Source organism: Mytilus edulis, chromosome 2, assembly GCF_963676685.1.
Source record: "Mytilus edulis chromosome 2, xbMytEdul2.2, whole genome shotgun sequence".
Classification (NCBI taxonomy): Eukaryota; Metazoa; Mollusca; class Bivalvia; order Mytilida; family Mytilidae; genus Mytilus; species Mytilus edulis.
Window position 1 is genome coordinate 460317 of NC_092345.1, and position 11976 is coordinate 472292.

At 32.9% G+C, this 11976-nt stretch overlaps 1 long non-coding RNA gene across 1 annotated transcript; it reads right to left on the reverse strand.

Moving 5' to 3' along the window:
• Window positions 1–5394: 5394 nt before the first annotated feature.
• On the reverse strand, window positions 5395–8750 carry LOC139511184 (uncharacterized). Its single transcript, XR_011661979.1, has 2 exons — window positions 8582–8750; window positions 5395–5865 (listed from the first exon to the last, which is right to left on the reverse strand). It is a non-coding gene; the product is annotated as an uncharacterized lncRNA (long non-coding RNA).
• Between the last annotated feature and the right edge of the window lie 3226 nt (window positions 8751–11976).

The following is an 11976-nucleotide window of genomic DNA, read 5'->3' on the forward strand; positions in this document are numbered from 1 at the left end:
AAACAAATACAGCTTATTGGATTTACACAATATAAATATCCAATAGACAATAAACAGAATACTATAACTTTTATACACAACTTCTACAAATCAATGAAAGAATTAAGCCGAGTATGTCAAATAGATATGTAAAACTAAAAATAAACATTTGAATAATTAATCTGCAGAAAAATACTTGTTATGGTTACTTTGCATTGTGTTTTGGGCAAAAACCATAACAGATAGAGAGGAAATTCTAAATAGGAAACTCTGTTCAACAAATAATACATTTAAGTCAGAGATAATATTTTGATTGTACAATGTTGGAGAATGTCAACTGTAAAAGATACACAGGTGTAGGTGAGACATAGGCTCTTACTGCCTTAAATTATGGGATAATTGGAATTTGGCTATTTGTTTTAGTAATGTGGCAGTATCACTTAGTGAGGTTAACTCCTTTGAGACCATTTAACAGTAAGCTCTCATTCTTTCCTGAAATGTTTTACAGGAATGATATGACTTGACTTTTGTTTTAGTATCATGACAATAACACCTTGTAATCTCACTTTTCTGAGACCATTTGATATAAAGCTGTGATACATGGTAAGATTTTAGCCATCAACTGTAGTTGACCATATTCTTCTGTTATTTTGGTCCAACAATACTCTTCTGTTATTTTGGTCCAACCATTTTAACTGGAGTTATGGGACTTCGAATATATTGCACCATGTGTAGAGAGTAGGCTGAGTTTCCATGTCAGGTTGGGTCTATTTCTCAGATACTATGAGCAATTAGGCCATTATATCTGGTTGGAAGAGATTGATATTTCATCCGACCTTGACCTAATTATTATAGTTAATTTGCCAAATTACGTTATTGTGGTATGGCTGTTTTTCTCAGTATAAGTAATAGATTCACCTGTACAATTTGAGAATCGATGAACTACTAAAATTGGAAATGGGGAATGTGTCAAAGAAACAACAACCCAACCATATAACAGACAACAGCAGAAGGTCATCAACAGGTCTTCAATGCAGCAAGAAACTCCTGCACCCAGAGGCGTCCTTCAGCTGGCCCCTAAACAAATATATATATACTAGTTCAGTGATAATGGACGTCATACTTAACTCCGAATTATACACAGGAAACTGAAATTAAAAATCATACAAGACTTACAAAGACCAGAGGCTCCTGACTTGGGACAGACGCAAAAATGCGACGGGGTTAAACATATTTTTGGGAGATTAACCCTCCACCTATACCTCTAGCCAATGTAGAAAAGTCAAGAGAAGTCCGAGTGCGATGTCAAAAAAAAATTAAACAAAATGAGAATAAAACATAATTAACAACAGACTACTAGCAGTTACTGACATGCCAGCTACAGACGTCCATTAAACTGAATGAAAAATTATGTCTTCATCAAATGAATATCAGACACAGTGCCTACCGTTACTGTCTGTTTAATGTATCTGTGGTGTGAACCCAATTCCAACTGAACTTTATATTTTGTTCTTATGTTTTGGTGTAACAATACTGTCCCATGTATGAAAAATATTAAGGGTTCAATGCCATATTTAATTTTGCCTGTCACAATCTACTTGGTACATGAATACTTGAGTGTGGAAGGTTATATGTTCGATCCTAGGCAGGGTCAAACTTAGACTTAAAATTGTTATACGCTGCTTCTCCACTCAACACGCATCATTTAAGAGTAAGAGCAAAGACTTGTCCGCTGGGAGTCCGAACAATGTGTCAGTGTTAGGTGGCATCTCTTACTGTGGATTGTGTGATATACTACGTTGATGTATCATATTGTGGTTAAATAGAATGATTTTCATTTAATCCTGAATTCAAATGAAAATATTATTCTGCATAATATTATACAAGGCCTGATACAACAATCAATTTAGAGAAAGAAAGTGTGTGACATATTAAAACCAGGCATGGTTTGTCTTGAACAATTTGTATTGTATCCATCTTCTAGTAGTATACACCGACGATATAATCCACAGTCTGTGGTAACCAAATCATATAGAGACTGATATTGTTCACACTTACTTGTTTTACCGACATAGTTTGCAATAACGCGCGTCTGGCGTATATACTCAATTGAGTCCTGGTATCTTTGGGCGGGATTCGAACTCGTGCTACTTAGATATCGTGGCACTAAATCAACTTGCACTATGACAGGCGCTCTTGTGTCTTTTGTAGACGAAACTCGCGTCTGGCGTATATATAAATAAAGGCAACAGTAGTATACCGCTGTTCAAAACTCATAAATCCATGGACAAAAAACAAAATCGGGATAACAAACTAAAACCGAGGGAAACGCATTAAATATAAGAGGAGAACAACGACATAACACTAAAATGTAACACATATAGACAAAATCCCACGAGAATAACAAATATAACATATATATATAACATCAAAACCAAATACATGAATTTGGGATAGACAAGTACCGTGACACGTCTTATCGCAATGTGAATTTACACTCAAAAATAAGAGAAAACAAACGACACAACGTTATAATGTAATACACACAGAAACGAACTATAATATAACAATGACCATATTCCTGACTTGGTACAGGGCATTTTTAAAGGAAAAAATGGTGGGTTGAACCTGGTTTTGTGGCATGCCAAACCTCGCACTTTTATGGCCATGTGAAATATAACATCAAAATGACAACACAGGACTACAATATAAATAAATTGGAGAACACAATTGACAAAGAATCACACGAACAACAGCCAACAAAAGGCAACAAGTTCAAAATTTTAATACGCCAGAAGTGTATTTTGTCCACACAAGACCTATGTGTGACGCACAGATACAAAAGTTTGAAAGCCGAAACGAGTACAAAGTTGAACAGCATCGAGGACCAAAAGATCAAAAAGGTTGTGCCAAAAACGGCAAGGGTTTTCTGTTAAGTTACCAGAAAATCCCTATAATTTAGAGTAATTTATACTTTTGCAAACAGTAAATTTAATAAAATGAATATTCAAAAGATGTACATGATAAAGCTGAAGTATTAACTAATTACAGGAAACAACTGAAATACATTTACATAACCAGACATTTGAAACACAAAAGTAGACACATCCGAATACGTTTAAACCTCTACGCCAAGTGACGTCCTATTTGAAACTGAAAAATTTAGTCCTGGTATCTATGATGAGTTTATTTACAACCACTGGGTCGATGCCACTGCTAGTGGAGATTTATTTCCCCAATGGTATCACAAGCCAAATAGTCAGCACTTTTTGTGCTGACATGAATTGTCATTGGTATGGTTATATTAATAAATTTACTGTTTACAAATTTTAGAATTTTTTGAAATACTAAGGCTTTTCTACCTCAGGCATAGATTACCTTAGCTGTATTTGGCAAAACTTTTAGGAATTTTGGTCCTCAATGCTCTTCAACTTCGTACTTTATTTGGCCTTTTTAACTTTTTTGGATTCGAGCGTCACTGATGAGTCTATTGTAGACGAAACGCGCGTCTGGTTTGGCGTATATACTAAATTTAGTCCTGGTATTTATGACGAGTTTATTAACAACCACTAGGTCGATGCAACTGCTGGTGGAGATTTATTTCTCCGAGGGTATCACAAGCCCAGTAGTCAGCACTTTTTGTACTGAAATGAATTGTCATTGATATGGTTATATTTATAAACTAACTGTTTACAAATTTTAAAAATTTTTGAAATACTAAGGCTTTTCTACCTCAGGCATGGATAACCTTAGCTGTATTTGGCAAAACCTTTAGGAATTTTGGTCCTCGATGCTCTTCAAATTCGTACTTTATTTGGCCTTTTTAACTTTTTTGGATTCGAGCGTCACTGGTGAGTCTATTGTAGACAAAACGCGCGTCTGGCGTATATACTAAATTTAGTCCTGGTATCTATGATGAGTTTATTATCAATGATTCTTTTTCGTTTGATATTCTGATTCCGCAAATTTTAATTGTACAAGTCTTTTTTTTAAGTGACTGACTACGGATAGTGTATTGAAACGCCTAATGAACACATCAACAAATACCATGATAATGGCTTTGTATTTATTTAGTGCTCGATTTCATTTATTTACCTCAGTTGTCAATTACAGCTTCAGTGATGTTAACTATTACTTATTTATTATAAGTTAAAAAAAAAATGAAATAAGGTTCCAATTTCTTAAGGCAAAATTGTCCTTAGATGAATTTGGCTATTGCCTTTGTGTTCGGTCCTTTTTTAGTCCATTTTACATTTCTACCTACTAAGTCTGTTTGTTTTAGATAATTATCGGGATTTCATGATACTTCTAAAAGTAAAATCACAAAAATACTGAACTTTCTAAGTTTATGTTTTAATTTGTATCATCTTCTAGATTTTGTTGTTATGGTATTTGTATGCGTTGTCAGTTTGTCGCCGACATTTTATAAGTTAAGATCTCCCTTTGGTATCATATCCTTTTCTATTCGTCATATTATGTGTATATGCTCTCGTCTGTGGTCCATTCTTCGGGAAAAAAATATCATCGATTCCCGTTTTGCTTAATTTTTTTTTATAGAACTTATAGAATGAAAATTACTACATCACTGAATTTATTTACAGTGTAGCCTCCATGTGACGTCACACACATTATACTTTTTAATGTATAAATAAAGACAACAGTAGTATACCGCTGTTCGAAATTCATAAATCGATTGAGAAAAAAAATCCAGGTTACAAACTAAAACTGAGGGAAACACATCAAATACAAGAGGAGAACTACGACACAACAGAAACACAACATTAAATTGTAATACACAGAAACGAACTATAATATTACAATGACCATTTTCCTGACTTGGTACAGGACATTTTGAGAAACAAATAGTGGGTTGAACCTGTTTGTATGGCTAGCAAAATCTCCCGCTTTTATGGCAATGTTAAATGTAACATTAAAATGACAACATAACATGACAGGACTACAATGCAAATAAATGGGAGAACACATAGGACAGAGAAACAAACGAATAACAACTAACTAAAGGTACCAGGTTTATGATTTAATACGGCAGACGCGCGTTTCGTCTACACAAGACTAACCAGTGACGATCAGGTCGATAAAGTTCGAAAGCAAAAACAAGTACAAAGTTGAGGAGCATTGAGAACCAACAGTTCCAAAAGGTTGTGCCTAATACGGCAAATGTTTTCTGCCTCGGATAAGAACATCCTTAGTATTAGAATAATTCATTCTTCTGCAAACAGTAAATTTATAAAATATTATTATAATAGATATACATGATAACACCAAAGTGGTGACTAGCTATAGAATAAAAACGAATACATAAAACAACATAAACCAGCAATAAAATGTTACAGCCGAGTAAGCCGAAGAGATTGACGCTAAAGCGCCGCATCAACGTATTTAGACTAAAACCCATTCTACTCACAAAATATTTATGAATAAACATACGAAAATACAAATATAACAAATAAGTGGTACCGTATAAAGAAATATACCAACATAAATAACTATTTTGTATAAGATCGCTTCACAGCACCATCTCTTGTCCATAATAGCGCTTGATAATGTGTAAATAAGGCTAGATTTCTCCATGTGTAGCTATTTTTATCAACATAGTTATCTCCTTTATACCAACGCCACTTCTTTCTACTACTTGAAAGTGTTTCTCTGCGCATTCGATTAACAATATTTGGAAGTCGAGAAAACGAGATTTTTTGCGGAAGTGACATTTGGTGGTATCCATGTGTTCCAGTGTTTGGTCTCTGGAGTGGAAGTATTTGTACTTTTCCTGACGATTCTTGTTGACTAGATTTAGGTGGCGACCTTGGAAGGTGCGGTATTGGTGCTTTGCCAACAACAACTGCCATTTGAGGTTCTCGAAAATTCCTGAAAATATCAATGAAAAAGATGGATAAACATGTACCCACAAACTTAAGTTTATATCATCTACAAGTGAGACAAGAGAAAACAAACGACACAACGTTAAAATGTAACACACACAGAAACGAACTATAATATATCAATAGCCATATTCCTGTCTTGGTACAAGACATTTTTTAAAAGAAAAAAACTGGTGGGTTGAACCTGGCTTTGTGGCATGCCAAACCTCCCGCTTTAATGGCAATGTTAAATATAACATTAAAATGACAACATAACATTACAAGACTACAACAAAAATAAATAGGAGAACACATTAGACAAAGAAACACATGAATAATAGCTAACAAAAGGCACCAGGTGTAAAATTCAATACGCCAGAAGCGGCGCCTCGTCCACACAAGACTCACCAGTGACGCCCAGATATAAAGTCAGATCAAATACGAAATTAAATAGAATCATTATCGATAAAAGTGCAACAAAAAACCAATAAAGACGATGTAACACACACAGAACCGAACTATATGATAACAACTGCTATTTTCAGATTCAATCTTATACAATATGTACACATACAACAATTCCAGAACTGATGTTACAAAAATGGGTTGTCAAACATTCCTGCAGAGAGATATGAAATATTCGTTCTGAGGGATATCAGACTTACCAGCTGATGAATACTATTGAATAAGAAAAAAGGCAACTGATACTAGATGCTGTAAATAGAGGATAACAGATTTTCATTAGCAGAGTATCTATCTTTTTGTTATAGCATCACGTCGTATAACTAAATAGTTAAATCCGATAGAGAACCACGTTTTATGAAATATAAAAAGATTATCAAAAAAGCCTTAACGTTTCGTTGACATAACATACGTCAATTCACCTCTCAAGTCGAAACTCGAATCATTCAAAAACACAAAAATGCATAAAAGAAATGCCAAATATGATAAAGGTCGTTTACCATAGAAACTCAACACTCCATTGTTAAAACTAAAGTTAGCATTTCAAAGAGTTACTTGACAGAAAATGACCGCATCAATGCTATTTCACGACAGCCCTAGAGCGCCGACTATTGGAATAAGATGCTCATGGTGCACATCATGGAAAACTCAAAATAGCCTTTCAAGGCCGTGAGTAACATGATGATTACCTAGACCAGAAAATCATGGTGAATTTTTGGATCTCGTTCAATACAATTGTACGCGTTACAAGACGCCCTTTGATAATCTCTACGCCACGAAAATACGTCAATTCATGTGGCGCGCAGTTTGTGGTGTCCTGTGCTGTCGTTAATTCATAGATGTTCGTTGTTTTTTGCAATGTACCTGTTGTTATGTATGATTATGCTATTTATTTATGTATTTATCTGTGTTGAGTGCTTTGAACTGTATTCCTGTCACGTAGTGTTGGCAAATTGACTAATTTAAACATTGCAATATAAGCGGGAGGTTTTGCTAGCAATAAAACCAGGTTCAATCCACCATTTTCTACATACGAAAATGCCTGTACCAAGTTAGGAATATGACAGTTATTATCCATTCGTTTAATGTGATTTAGCTTTTGATTTTGCCTTTCCGTTTTGAATTTTCCTCGGAGTTCAGTATTTTTGTGATTTTACTTTGTACCAAGTCAGGAATATAACGGATGTAATAAATAGTCCGTTTCTTTGTATGTTGGTGTCTGTTTCTGTAGCCTCTCAGTGTTTCAATTATGCCGTTGTTATCCTGTTGATGTGTTTCCCTTCGGTTTTAGTTTATAACCTTGATTTGTTTTCTCTTTATCGATTTGTGAAATTTGAACAGCGTTATTCTACTTTGGCCTTTTTTTCAACAAGATTCCAAAGAGAAAATCATGTTTGAACATTTTCAACAATTTTAAGAACAACATTATTCATTTGTTCGACTGTTTACAAATCTTTGAATTTTTATAATACAAAGGATTTTCTACCTCATGAAAAGATTACATAAGCTGTATACGGCAACAATTTTAGGAATATTTGGTCCTCAATGCTCTTCATTTACTTTATTTGGCCTTGATGATTTTTTCAATTCGAGCGTCTGGGATAAGTCTTTTGTAGACGAAACGTTATTCTCGCTCAAATACAAAATTTAAATCTTGATAATTATGATGAGTTTATTTGATGTGTTTGAGGTTTTGACTATCATTTGATCAAGGACTTTCTGTTTTTAATTTTCTTTGGAATTCAAAGTTTTTCCTATTGTACTTTTTACAAAAAAAATATTGTGTAGACGAAAGGCGCGTCGGGCGTATTAAATGATAATCCTGGTACCTTTGATAACTATTGCATTAATTGAAACGTTTTTTGTTTGTGTGTGTGCGTGTGGTGTTGGTTTTAATTAACAATGATAAGATGTCTTACCTTTTACTCCTAACTATAACAGTTTACAATATGTATCGAGCTTCGAAAAAAATATACACATAAAAAACCATCGGCTCCATGCCAGAAATTTAGAAAGAACTAATGGACTACATATCAACCAAGCTTTGTATCGTTTTTGTTGGGAATTGTGTTACTAAGAAAACAATAACAACAAGCTCTAAATTAGTATCAATGAATTTACAAAGTTTAATCAAGATTTTTGTTATTTGTTAATGCATTATGCAACCGCCAACTTGAAAGTCAGATAATGGTGTTATATAACTTAACAACATCTAGCATTTAAACATAACAATCATATCTTATCTCTAACTTCATACTTACCAATAAAACACAAAATATACTTCTCTAGATAGAATAAAATGGTCCTTCAGTATTAAAATTTATAAAATAATAATACTGATCGTATAAAGGATTAGCTTTTGTAACAATATAAGATTAAATCAACGTTACAATAGGATTATCTATAGATCTTTGTTTAAATCACTGTACAACTTGTCGGGTTAAAACAGAAATTTAATTAGATTCAAGTGGTATAATTAACTACAATTGATTGGTTGTCATTTAATACGTAAGTGTTCAGTAGTTAATCAATACATTTTAAAACTATTTTCTATCGTTTTAGTCATTTAAAAAACAAGTCTGAAATCAGTGATTTGTAATGTTTAAGAGAAATGTATAATATGCATAAGATTGACTTATACAAATTTCACAAATTGAGCTATTTGGAACAAATAATGTATTGAAATGACATCAATTACAATTTTTTTTATACACACAAGTTAATTGTGGTATAGCAGTTTCGCTTCAGTCTTAAATAGTAAGAAACATAATCACGTGGCGCAGTGATTATCTTTATGTTTTGTTCTTTAATCATGCAATAAACATTTAAATCTCGGTGATCATCGATCTGTTGCCTTTAACGAGAGACTAAATGACAGGTGCTTTAAATACTAAACACTTGTATTGTGTTACGGTAACTCGGTCACTTAATTCTCTCACACGTAGGAATTTAATACAATCTTTGGTCATATATTTGTCTGAAGGAAAAGTTAAACAATAACAACAATCAATTTACTAAAACAAAAACGTTTATAACAATGTGATCAATATATGTGCATTGAAACAACGGAAAATTAGCGTGCAATCGGTACAATCACTTTCGTTTGAATTGTCTAGAGTATGATTTTGTTTTACAATTATTATCATGTACCCACATTATCATTGATGCATTTCAAACTTAATTTATTCCAATTAAGGAATACAATTTTTGCTCATTGTAAATCTTTATATTTGAATATACGTTTTATTAATCTGCCTCGTTACTTTATACATAACTAACAGTGTCAATCTCACTGGAATTGGTAATGTAAGATATTTTTTGATATGCCTGGTCTACATGTCATTTTGTGGTTCTTTGCTCCATATTTGTTTATTTTTATAGTGATTAAGATCATAACACAATGTTGACTGCTGTACCACTATTTTAGGCATTTTTATCTATTATGTCTGTTTGTTTTGTTCACACATCGATACACCATAGTGGAATTTGATACGACTGTCAAACAAGTGAGATGTTTAGCTAGCTTTAAAATCATTTTTAATCCACAATTATTTACATAAAAAATGCCTGTACCAATTCAGGAAGGTGTTAGTTGTTATCGATTCGTTTGATGTGCTTGAGCTATTGATTTTCCATATGTTTATGGACTTTCCTTTTTGAAATTTTTCAGGTTAATATTTTTAGATTTATGTCCACCAACTTATATAAGAGAAACTAACATTTTTACAAAGAGTCTGGTTGTGTCTCTGATCTTCATATTGTGAAAAATATTATTTATATACTCTCAAGTAAATTTAGAGATTTGATATTTTGAAAAAAAATATATAAAACACCTACTGTCTATAGTGATATGTCTGATAGGCAGTCCTGAGGGTAATTTCTATTTCAAACCCGCACCATGAACACTAAATGGTGCCAAAAAAATAAATCAATAGAATATCAAGGTATCATTAAAAGAGGGACGAAATATACCAAAGGGACAGTCAAACTCATAAATCTAAAATAAACTGACAACGCCATGGCTAAAAATGAAAAAGACAAACAGAAAAACAATAGTACACATGACACAACATAGAAAACTAAAGAATAAACAACACGAACCCCACCAAAAACTAGGGGTGATCTCGGGTATCATTAGTTTTACGATGGTCAATAGAATGACATTTATATCACATATTTAACATATGACCAGAACTTCATATGAAAGGAAATTCACGGTATAAATAAGTGCAAACTCAACATGTAAACTCATACTTTTAGAATTAAATAATAGGCAACAGTAGTGTTAAGGAATGCACTCCGGGTGTTGGTTTGGATTTATGTAGCATAATCTTTAGTTTACTTCACATCGGTTTAGAAATTTGTTCTTTTTCATTTTGTTTGGATTTCTGTAATCATTTTTTTTTTATTTGTAGATTATCCCTATAATATCTTTTCCTTTTATGGATTAATCGATTCTCTAACAAATCCATTAAAACAATTTTAATTTTTAAAAATAAAAGTAAAATCATAAACAACTCTAAAAGGAACGATACGGGTAATACCGACATGTGAATCCATACTAAGTCAAAATGTTATACTCGGGAATACGCACAATTGGTATACTAGTATTAACAGATTGAATGCATATTTTTGGAACCTAAATAGTAAATGCACCTTGTGGGTGAGTTAAAACTGAAATATTATATTAGTCAATTTTGAGTTCCCGTCGTTCATGTTCGCAAATGTACTTGTCTTAATGTCATTTTGTGTTTCTTTGTTGTAATAGGTATTTGTTTTATAGTGATAACGATTATACTACAATGTTGACTGCTGTACCAAAACTTTTGAGGTTTTTACCTAATACATGTATGTCTATTTGTTTTGCTCACACAGTGTTGTATTGTTAATAATATAATGGAATGGTATGCGATTATCATACAAGTGAGAGGTTTAATAAGCTATAAAATCTGGTTTTATCCACCATTTTCTACATAAGGTCACAATTTATAACCTAAATTGGGGTTGCAACTAAGTAATTATAGGTTTTAATACTGCGCGTTTTGGTCTATGTAATGTAAGTGTTACAACTCTGGTTTGTTTAGTTGAATTCATGAAAATATAAAGGAAAGTACTGCATCGCACCGGGGACATAATGCATAACGATGGAAACGATTTGGATGATCAAATGAAAATCTAACACGTCATCAAAGGTAAAATCACAAAAATACTAAACTCAGAGGAAAATTCAAAACGGAAAGTCCCTGATCAAATGGCAAAATCAAATAATAAAACACATCAAACAAAATGTCACATTCCCGACTTGGTACAGGCATTTTCAAATGAAAAAAATGCTGGATTGATAAATAAATGCAACAGTAGGCTGTTCGAAAATCATTAATCGATTGAGAAAAAAAAAATCCGGGTTACAAACTAAAACTGAGGGAAACACATCAAATTTAAGAGGAAAACTACGACACACACAGAAACGAACTCTAATATAACTATGGCCATTTTCCTGACTTGGTACAGGACATTTTAAGAAAAATATTGGTAGGTTGAACCTGGTTTTGGGATATGCCAGACCTTCCGCTTTAATGGCAATGTTAAATATAACATTAAAATGACAAACTAACATGACAGGACTACAATACAAAAATAATGGTTTTATAGCGCT